Below are 10,945 nucleotides of genomic sequence, written 5' to 3'. Positions count from 1 at the left end.
GTATGCGGGAAGTCTCACACGCGATTTCAGCAGGGTACGTGTATTTCGGGGGTGCCGGGGAGTCCTACACGTGAATTGGCAGTGTGGGTCCTCCCAGGTGTTCCCTCTACACCCTCCACGGCCCCTGCAGCCAGCCCACACCACCGGGGACTAACCTGCACCCCTGATCATGTCCCGCAGGCAGCCCATCCACCATGGGCATGCCCCCCAGCCAAGCCACATGTCACCTTGCACTACTGATCATCAACGCATGACCCCCTCTACCTCCACCCCCCAGCAGTGCAGGGCACCTGCCAGCAGGCCCCCACTCATGTCACCCAGCCCCCCCAGCAGTCAGGGGCAACTGCCAGCAGGCCCCCACTCATGTCCCACACATGTCCCCCAGCACCCCACCCCCCAGCAGTCAGGGGCACCTGCCAGCAGGCCCCCACACATGTCCCACTCATGTCCCCCAGCACCCCACCCCTCAGCAGTGCAGGGCACCTGCCAGCAGGCCCCCACTCATGTCCCACTCATGTCCCCCAGCACCACCATCCCCCAGCAGTGCAGGGCACCTGCCAGCAGGCCCCCACTCATGTCCCACTCATGTCCCCCAGCACCCCCACCCCCCAGCAGTCAGGGGCACCTGCCAGCAGGCCCCCACTCATGTCCCCCAACCCCCCCATCCCCCTAGCATTGACAGGCACCTGCCAGCAGGCCCCCACACATGTCCCCCAGCACCCCCACCCCCCAGCAGTGCAGGGCACCTGCCAGCCGGCACCCACTCATGTCCCCCTGCACCTCCACCCCCCAGCAGTGCAGGGCACCTGCCAGCAGGCCCCCACTCATGTCCCACTCATGTCCCCCAGCACCCCCACCCCCCAGCAGTCAGTGGCACCTGCCAGCAGGCCCCCACTCATGTCCCACTCATGTCGCCCAGCACCCCTACGCCCCAGCAGTCAGGGGCACCTGCCAGCAGGCCCTGACTCATGTCCCCCAGCCCCCCCACCACCCAGCAGTGCAGGGCTGTTAGGGAGAATTCTCTGTTTAGGCTGAATTTCCTAACCTAGTGAGTCCCCAAGCAGCTTTGCTGGATTTCTGGAGTTTGTTTTTTCATCCTGCCAAGAGTGAGACTCTTTTCCTCCCACTCTTGGACATGATTTGTGGTATTTCTTTGAATGTTAATGTGTTCTATGGGCTATGGGGTCTTTTACTCCATAGGGTCTCATGTGTTTTGCTATGTGTGTTACACCGCACCCTCCATGCCGTAACACTGGGTTGTCCTAGGTGACCCCCACCATAGACTCCATACCCTGGGACTGACTACTGTCTCCCAGGGCATGTAAAGTCACCATTGGCTTTACTAGACCTAAATTTACTAACAGAACCAGTACAAACCATCCTATTGTGGACGTGCTGGTAGGGGTAATTCGATTACTCCTGGGTCTGTTGTTCGAGGGGGCACTGTCCCGTCCCCCCTCGTCGAGTTTTGGCTGGTAGCAGTGGATACTACTTTTTATATTCGACCGCGAATATATTCCTACGGGATTTTTCCCATTGTTCGAGGCTTATACTTTTTCTATGTAGCCTCGGTCATACCGCCGGTTTATTGACTTAAAATAAATTCACCGGTTGGCATTTTCTGCCAGAACTCGGTTTTTAAAATGCCGTATGTGTTTGCCTCTGTAACTCCAAACCAAAGGTTGAGCCCTTTGTTCCACTTTTGGCGGGCTTCTGCACAGAAGCCCTCCAGAGTGGTGCTATTCTGTCTGGGTACCACAGGGGGTGTGGGAGGGGGTTTAGGCACCCTGGACTGAGTTGCCTTGCCAACTCAAATCGCACTCTGGTGTGATTGGCCCAAGTGGTGAGCCGCCCCGCTCATCTCATACCATGTTTGATTGACAGCTAGGCTGAATGAATGGGGGTTTTCTGCATAAAAGCAGGGTTTTTGGGACTGGAACTTCAGAAGTCGCAAAAGGACCTAAGAATCCGACGAGGGTAAAGCTGAGCCGACCTGCAACGACGACACCTCCGGTGGAGCCCTGCTGAACCGACTCACCACTTCCCAACGACAGTGGAGATCTCCCTGCTGGAGAGTCTTCTTCCCCTGACTGGTGGGAACCACCAGTCCCTTGCTTTTTCTTCTAGTGGTCGAATTGCCCGTGCTGAGCACCCCGGCAACCGGATAGCCACTAACCACTGTACCGCGACCAAAAGGTGGTACCTTGTAACTGAGCACTCCGCGGCTGGCCTCTTCCCTGGTGGTGCAACGATCTTCAACTTTCCACTATGACGAGATCATCTCATCTTCTGGCAAAGCCCAGACTTGCATCCACCACCAGGAACAACTGCCCCCACCGGAGCTGTCTCTTCACTTTCAAGGTACTGTGTCCGCCTGGCTTCCCTTGAAACGGTTAGCGTGAGGTGTCTTAAATCCTTACCTTTCCTCTGGGTCGCCTACAGACCTTCTTAACTTTCGTTCTAAAACTGGTCCAACCTTTTTGTGACATTTTGCTACAAAGACTTGAAGTGCATTTCCACTGCGGTATTTTTGGGACATACCGCCTTGCCTCTCTCCGAGTGGGCCTGGCCTCTGAACTTTGTGATCTACAGTAGACCCTGCCTTGCTTGCCTTGCATTTGCTTCGTAAAAGTGTTGGTACTGCGTTGGTTTCAAACCCTGCCTTTTTCTCTCCCTTCCTAATGAATACTAGAGTGCCATCTAGGTTAAGCACTCACCTCTGTCTGCAAATAAGTGGTGTCTTTGAACCTAGACCTGTCGAAATATTGTTATGGGATTGATATATACTTGTAGTGACTGTGATTGAAGTTGTTTGCCATATTAGTGCCAGTGTGTTTTTCATAGATGTGTTTTTAAATAAATAATTATATATCTTTACACCCAAGCTCTGATCCGTGTCTGCTTGTTCTACTGTGTAAATTGCCCTATCTTGCATACTCTAAATACTGCCTAACCCGTCTTGAGAGAAGTCTGACTGCTCAGCCACAGCTAGCAGGTAAATCTGGGTGGTACAGACTGCTACCAATTAGGTTTACTGCTAACTCCTGTAGTCTTAAACTTTTTGCAGTGCTCCCAGAGGGAACTGCACAGGTTTCTGCCTAACACTTGTGTACAGTGGTGGGATTTGTATCGAGTATACAGTTTAGAGTGCTTTTAACACTTTAGGATAACTAACCACAAATCTGCGCACTAAAAAGCAACTTTCTAAAAACATGTCTACTATGGAAGTTTACAGTCAAGAGTCTTTGTCAGGTAAAAATACCGAGAGTTTGAGAGCTCTCTGTAGACAAGAGAATCTTTCTGTAAAAGGCAAGAAAATAGAACTAATAGCAAGATTGCTGGAAAACCAAAGTCTGGGTACTGGTTCAGAGGAACCAACTTCTCCAGCAAATGTAGATGACAGTGATGGTGTTGATCTAAACTGAACAGAAACAACAAAAAATGCAACAAATTCTTAGGCTCAGAGAAATGGAGCTCAAGCATGAGTTAGAAATGAAAAAGTTGTCTGTTGAAACTGCTTCTGTCTCTGGCTCCTCTAGAAGTTCCAGTCCCAAAAGACCCCAGATGCCCAAGGAATTAATTGGTATGTATGAACCAAAGTTGGATGTGTTGGAGTGGCTGAGTTTGTTTGAGTATAATCATGGGCTCCAGAACATCACAGGTAATGAGCTACTTACCTGGTTGTTCTCTAGGCTCCCCCCTGTTGCAATTGATGCAGTAATGGAGTTGGGGGAGGAGGATAGGAAAGAGTATGAAAGTGTGAAACTAGCTCTGATAGCTAGATTTGGGAAGACCCCTTCCCAGTATCTTAAGAGGTTTAGATCCCTCAAAAAGCATGATGGTACCCCTTGGGCTACCTGGGTGAGTGAAGGGTTGAAAAACGTAGAGGGGTGGATTAAGGGTTACAAGGTGAACACTTATGAGAGTATGAAGAATCTTTTTATGTTGGAGTCTATTTATGATGCCTGTTCTCCTGAGCTCAGACAGCACTTGGCTGATTCAAAGGAATTGGATTCCAGGAGGCTAGCTAGGGCTGCTGACTTGTGGGTTGCCAACAGGGCTACTCATAAGGATTCTGGGGCAACTCAGAAAAAGGATGAGGGAAAGCAGCCTAAAAAAGACTCATAAGAGAATTCTAATAACTCAAATTCAAAAGAGGGCCCCAAACAAAACCATAAGGGTAAGCCACAAGGAAAGCCACAGCAGAATAGTGTACCTTCTTGTGCCAAACCGGAGGGAGGCCAGAACAAGCCACCAATCCAGAAAGCATTTGGTAAATGCTTTGTTTGTGGCTCTACTGACCATGTGAAAGGATATCCCAGATGCAAGGGTTAACCTTCAGGGGTCCAGCTTGTCTCCTTAGCCTTCGCTCCAGAGGAGGAAGTCCAAATGGCAAGTGGAAACTTTCTACTGCTGGCTGATGAACCCATTGGAGTCTCAGCCAGTGTTTCTTTAGTGCCTCTTGGTTTGTGGGAACAACAGAATTTAGATGTCTATAATTCTATCCCAGATAATACTAAAGAGTATTATAAGGACAGTGTCCAGGTGAATGGTCAGGAGACTCCTGCCATTAGGGACACTGGGGCCAGCATAACAGTGGTGGATAAATCTTTTTTTCAGGCTGAGGATGTTGCTAAGGCACCCAAACGCCTGACCAAGTCAGCTGGAGGGCCTGTGCAGATGCTTCCCCAATTACCAGTTCTCATCCAGTGTAATGACATGACTGTGAAGATACCTGTCAGCATACAGAGTGAGGTACCAGGACGAGTTCTGTTGGATAACGATTTAAAAACTCTTGGAGTTGTGTCTCATACCCCCAGATCTCCTAGTAAACGGTTACAGGAGCTAACCAGACCTTCAAGGGAGAGAACCATGAGAGGTACTCCCCAGGAGATGATGAAGAAGGATATCACTCCTGCTCCACTGGATTTGTCAGCTGCTGTCTCAAGAAAATCAGAAGCGAAAGGGAAACCTAAAACGTCTATACAGAAACCAGCAGCCAGCACTTCAGTGCAGCCAACAAGAACTTCCCCTTGGTTGTCCAAAGTTACACCAGTAACTCCCCCTCCAGCTGAGGCTGAGAGGGTGGTACAACCCTGTGTGGTAGAATTAGACTCTGAGGAAGAGCTAATGGAAGGCCAGGAACTCATTGGAGATCTGGATCCTGTTGACCATCCTGAGCTGCAGTCTTTACTGGCAGAAGGTGGACCCAACAGGGCAGATTTCAGTAAGGGACAGAGAGAATGTCCAACTCTGGAAGGTCTTCGCCACCAGGCAGAAGCTCAGGCTGAAGGGCAAGAGCCTGGGAAATACCGGTTGCACTGGGAAGATGGCCTCTTCTACAGTGAACCGACAGAGTCTGAACATGGAGACTACAAACGACTTGTAGTACCCCAAGAGAACAGACAACAGTTCTTGCAGTTAGCCCACAAGATTCCTTTGGCTGGTCACTTGAGTTTCAATAAGACTAAGGAAAGGCTCTCTCTCTACTTTTATTGGCCAAAGATGGGGGCCGAAGCAGAAAAACACTGCAGGAGCTGCCACACCTGTAAGACCTCTGGTAAGGTTGGCTCCAAGAATGTGGCACCTTTAGTGCCTCTCCCCGTTGTGGGAGTCCCATTTGAGAGAGTAGGGATTGACATTGTTGGTCCCCTTGATCCTCCAACCTCCTCAGGCAACAGGTTTATACTTGTTGTAGTAGACCATGCTACTAGATATCCTGAGGCAATTCCTATGAGGACTGTTACAGCTCCGGCTGTGGCTAAGGCCCTCCTTGGTATTTTTACCAGGGTCGGGTTTCCTAAGGAAGTAATCTCTGACAGGGGGTCAAACTTTATGTCCCACTAAATGAAAGCCATGTGGAAAACCTGTGGAGTTACTTACAAGTTCTCAACAGTTTACCACCCACAAACCAATGGATTGGTAGAAAGGTTCAACCAAACCATGAAGAGCATGATAGGTGCTTTAGAGGACCCCCTTAAACGAAAGTGGGATCTTCTACTGCCATGCCTTCTCTTTGCTTATAGAGAAGTCCCTCAGGAGGGAGTAGGTTATTCTCCCTTTGAGCTTCTCTATGGTCATCCCGCCAGAGGTCCATTGGCCCTTATTAAGGAGGGGTTGGAGAGTGCTCCTTCCCCCAAGCCAGTCAGAGTGACTGACTACATGATAGGTCTCCGGAGGAGAATTTCACACATGATGGCAGAAGCAAGTGATAACTTGAAAGCTGAACAAGCATTGGTCAAGCACTGGCATGATCAAAAGGCTAACATGGTTGAGTTCACTCAAGACCAGCTAGTTCTCGTTATGATCCCAACAAGGCAGAGGGCCTTGAAAGGCAAATGGATGGGACTCTTCAGAGTTGTGGGTAAACTTGGAGAGGTCAACTATCTGGTGGACTTGGGCAATCCCAAGGAGGCTCCAACAGTCTTCCACACCAACAGACTCAAAGCGTATGTCTCAAGACCTGATGTAGGAGCGTTGCTTCTAGCATCATCAGAGGAAGAAGAAGAGAGTGAAGCTCTTTCTGATCTCCTCCGAGGCTTACCTTTAGACGAAAAGATTGAAGGAGTAAATCTCTCTTCAAATCTGACACCTGAGCAACAAGAAGAGTGCAAATCTATGTTGAATCAGTTTGCCGCTCTGTTCTCACTTTCACCAGGCTTGACCCCTTGGGGCCAGCATGACATACTCACTGGTGACTGTCTGCCAGTCAAGAGCAGAGGATACAGAATGTCAGAAAATGTAAGAACCCACATCAAAGGTGAGGTCAGCAAGATGCTTGATCTCGGGGTAGTAGAGCCCTCTACTAGTCCATGGTCTAGCCCAGTTGTGTTAGTACCAAAGGCAGGATCTAAGGAACTTAGATTCTGTGTGGACTATAGAGCTTTTAATGCAGTCACCAAGACTGATGCCCACCCTTTGCCAAGAACAGATTAGTTGGTGGATAGACTTGGTTCAGCCAAGTTCCTCAGCACATTTGACTTGACGTCAAGCTATTGGCAAATAGCCCTGACAGACCATGCCAAGGAGAAAACTGCATTTTCTACCCCAGCTGGCTTATACCAGTTTAAGGTAATGCCTTTTGGATTGAAAAATGCACCTGCTACATTTCAAAGGATGGTAAACCAGGTTCTGAATGGGATGGAGGACTTCTGCATGGCATACTTGGATGACATCGCAGTGTTCAGCAATTCCTGGGTAGAACATGTAGACCACCTAAGAGATGTTTTGCAGGCTCTTGGATGAGCCAATCTGACCATAAAGGCGAGTAAATGCCAAATTGGACAGAGTAAGGTAGTCTATCTTGGACATGAGGTAGGAGGTGGAGAAATAAGGCCTTTGCTCAGTAAGATTGAAGCTGTGCAAAATTGGACAACACCTACTACTCCGACCCAGGTGAGAGCCTTCTTAGGTCTCACCGGGTATTACAGGAATTTCATTGAGAACTATGGGACCATAGCTTCTCCACTGAATGTCATCTCCTCTCCAAAATTCCCTAAGAAGGTTAAATGGAATGAGGAGTGCAATCAGGCCTTTGAAAACCTGAAAAAGGCTCTTTGCCAACCCCCAGTACTCAGAGCTCCTGATTACCACCAAACTTTCATTGTGCAGACAGATGCTTCAAATGTAGGAATAGGTGCAGTACTCAGTCAACTGGATGGGAAAGGTAGGGAGCACCCCGTTTGCTTCATCAGCCGCAAGCTAAAGGATCCTGAAACAAGGTGGGCAACAATCGAAAGAGAGTGCTTTGCTATTGTGTGGGCTCTGAAGATGTTTAGGCCATACTTGTATGGTTCTACTTTTGTCATTCAGACTGACCACCAACCCTTGAGATGGTTAATGCAAATGAAAGGGGAAAACCCAAAACTACTGAGATGGTCAATCTGCCTGCAAGGATTTGATTTCCCCATTGAGCACAGGTCAGGGTGTCACCACCAAAATGCTGATGGTCTCTCTAGGATGTATGTCATTGACTAGAGGTATGAGATTCATCCAGGAGTGGATTAAATCCTCCTGTCCCTTAGTCTGGCAGGGCGAGTGTTAGGGAGAATTCTCTGTTTAGGCTGAATTACCTAACCTAGTGAGTCTCCCAGCAGCTTTGCTGGATTTCTGGAGTTTGTCATGTGTTTTGCTATGTGTGTTACACCGCACCCTCTGTCCCGTAACACTGGGGTGTCCTAGGTGACCCCCACCATAGACTCCATACCCTGGGACTGACTACTGTCTCCCAGGGCATGTAAAGTCACCATTGGCTTTACTAGACCTAAATTAATTAACAGAACCAGTACAAAACATCCTATTGTGGACGTGCTTGTAGGGGTAATTCAATTACCCCTGGGTCTGTTGTTCGAGGGGGCACTGTCCCCTACCCCCTCGTCGAGTTTTGGCTGGTGGCAGTGGATACTACTTTTTATATTCGACCGCAAATATATTATTATGGGATTTTTCCCATTGTTCAAGGCTAATACTTTTTCTATGTAGCCTCGGTCATACCGCCGGTTTATTGACTTAAAATAAATTCACCAGTTGGTATTTTCTGCCAGAACTCGGTTTTTAAAATGGCGTATGTGTTCGCCTCTGTAACTCCAAACCAAAGGTTGAGCCCTTTGTTCCACTTTTGGCGGGCTTCTGCACAGAAGCCCTCCAGAGTGGTGCCATTCTGTCTGGGTACCACTGGGGCTGTGGGAGGGGGTTTAGGCACTCTGGTGTGATTGGCCCAAGTGGTGAGCCGCCCCGCTCACCACTTAGCATGTTTGATTGACAGCTAGGCTGAATAAATGGGGGTTTTCTGCATAAAAGCAGGGTTTTTGGGACTGGAACTTCAGAAGTCGCCACAGGACCTAAGAATCCGATGAGGGTAAAGCTGAGCCGACCTGCAACGACGACACCTCCGGTGGAGCCCTGCTGAACCGACTCACCACTTCCCAACGACAGAGGAGATCTCCCTGCTGGAGAGTCTTCTTCCCCTGACTGGTGGGAACAACCAGTCCCTTGCTTTTTCTTCGCTTCCAGGACGTCTAGTGGTCGAATTGCCCGTGCTGAGCACCCCGGCAACCGGATAGCCACTAACCACTGTACCGCGACCAAAAGGTGGTGCCTTGTGACTGAGCACTCCGAGGCTGGTCTCTTCCCTGGTGGTGCAACAATCTTCAACTTTCCACTACGACAAGATGATCTCATCTTCTGGCAAAGCCCTGACTTGCATCCACCACTAGGAACAACTGCCTCTGCCGGAGCTGTCTCTTCACTTTCAAGGGACTATGTCTGCCTGGCTTCCCTTGAAACAGTTAGCGTGAGGTGTCTTAAATCCTAACCTTTCCACTGGGTCGCCTCCAGACCTTCTTAACTTTCGTTCCAAAACTGGTCCAACCTTTCTGTGACATTTTGCCACAAAGACTTGAAGTGCATTTCCACTGCGGTATTTTTGGGACATACCGCCTTGCCTCTCTCCGAGTGGGCCTGGCCTCTGAACTTTGTGATCTACAGTAGACCCTGCCTTGCTTGCCTTGCATTTGCTTCGTAAAAGTGTTGGTACTGAGTTGGTATCAAACCCTGCCTTTTTCTCTCCCTTCCTAACGAATACTAGAGTGCCATCTAGGTGAAGCACTCACTTCTGTCTGCAAATAAGTGGTGTCTTTGAACCAACCTAGACTTGTCGAAATATTGTTATGGGATCGATATATACTTATAGTAACTGTGATTGAAGTTGTTTCACATATTAGTGCCAGTGTGTTTTTCATAGATGTGTTTTTAAATAAATATTTATATATCTTTACACCCAAGCTCTGATCCGTGTCTGCTTGTTCTACTGTGTAAATTGCCCTATCTTGTATACTCTAAATACTGCCTAACTCGTCTTGAGAGAAGTCTGACTGCTCAGCCACAGCTACCAGGTAAATCTGGGTGGTACAGACTGCTACCAATTGGGTTTACTGCTAACTCCTGTAGTCTTAAACTTTTTGCAGTGGTCCCAGAGGGAACTGCACAGGTTTCTGCCTAACAAGGGCACCTGTCAGCAGGCCCCCACTCATGTCCCACTCATGTTTCCCAGCATCCCCACCCCCCAGCAGTGCAGGGCACCTGCCAGCAGGCCCCCACTCATGTCCCCCTGCACTCCCACCCCCCAGCAGTCAGGGGCACCTGCCAGCAGGCCCCCACTCATGTCCCACACATGCCCCCCTGCACCCCCACCCCCCAGCAGTGCAGGGCACCTGCCAGCAGGCCCCCACTCATGTCCCACTCATGTCCCCAAGCACTCCCACCCCCCAGCAGTCAGGGGCACCTGCCAGCAGGCCCCCACTCATGTCCCACTCATGTCCCCCAGCACCCTCACCCCCCAGCAGTCAGGGGCACCTGCCAGAGGCCCCCACTCATGTCCCCCAGCCCCCCCCAAACTCCCAGCATTGCCAGGCACCTGCCAGCAGGCCCCGACACATGTACCCCAGCACCCTCACCCCCCAGCAGTGCAGGGCACCTGCCAGCAGGCCCCCACTCATGTCCCACTCATGTCCCCCAGCACCCCACCCCCCAGCAGCGCAGGGCCCCTGTCAGCAGGCCCCCACACATGTCCCCCTGCACCCTCACCCCCCAGCAGTCAGGGGCACCTGCCAGCAGGCCCCCACTCATGTCCCACACATGTTCCCCTGCACCCACACCCCCCAGCAGTCAGAGGCACCTGCCAGCAGGCCCCCACACATGCCCCCCAGCACCCCCACCCCCCAGCAGTGCAGGGCACCTGCCAGCAGGCCCCCACACATGTCCCCCAGCACCCCCACCCCAAAGCAGTGCAGTGCACCTGCCAGCAGGCCCCCACTCATGTCCCACTCATGTCCCCCAGCACCCCCACCCCCCAGCAGTCAGGGGCACCTGCCAGCAGGCCACGACACATGTCCCCCAGCCAACATGTCATCACAATCCAGATTCCTGGCTCTTATGGCCACCCAAA

This window comes from Ambystoma mexicanum, chromosome 4q (assembly GCF_040938575.1).
Source record: "Ambystoma mexicanum isolate Mex_15411 chromosome 4q, UKY_AmexF1_1, whole genome shotgun sequence".
NCBI classification, from domain to species: Eukaryota; Metazoa; Chordata; class Amphibia; order Caudata; family Ambystomatidae; genus Ambystoma; species Ambystoma mexicanum.
The sequence above is the reverse complement of the archived record's forward strand: the minus strand, read 5'-3'. Positions refer to the sequence as shown.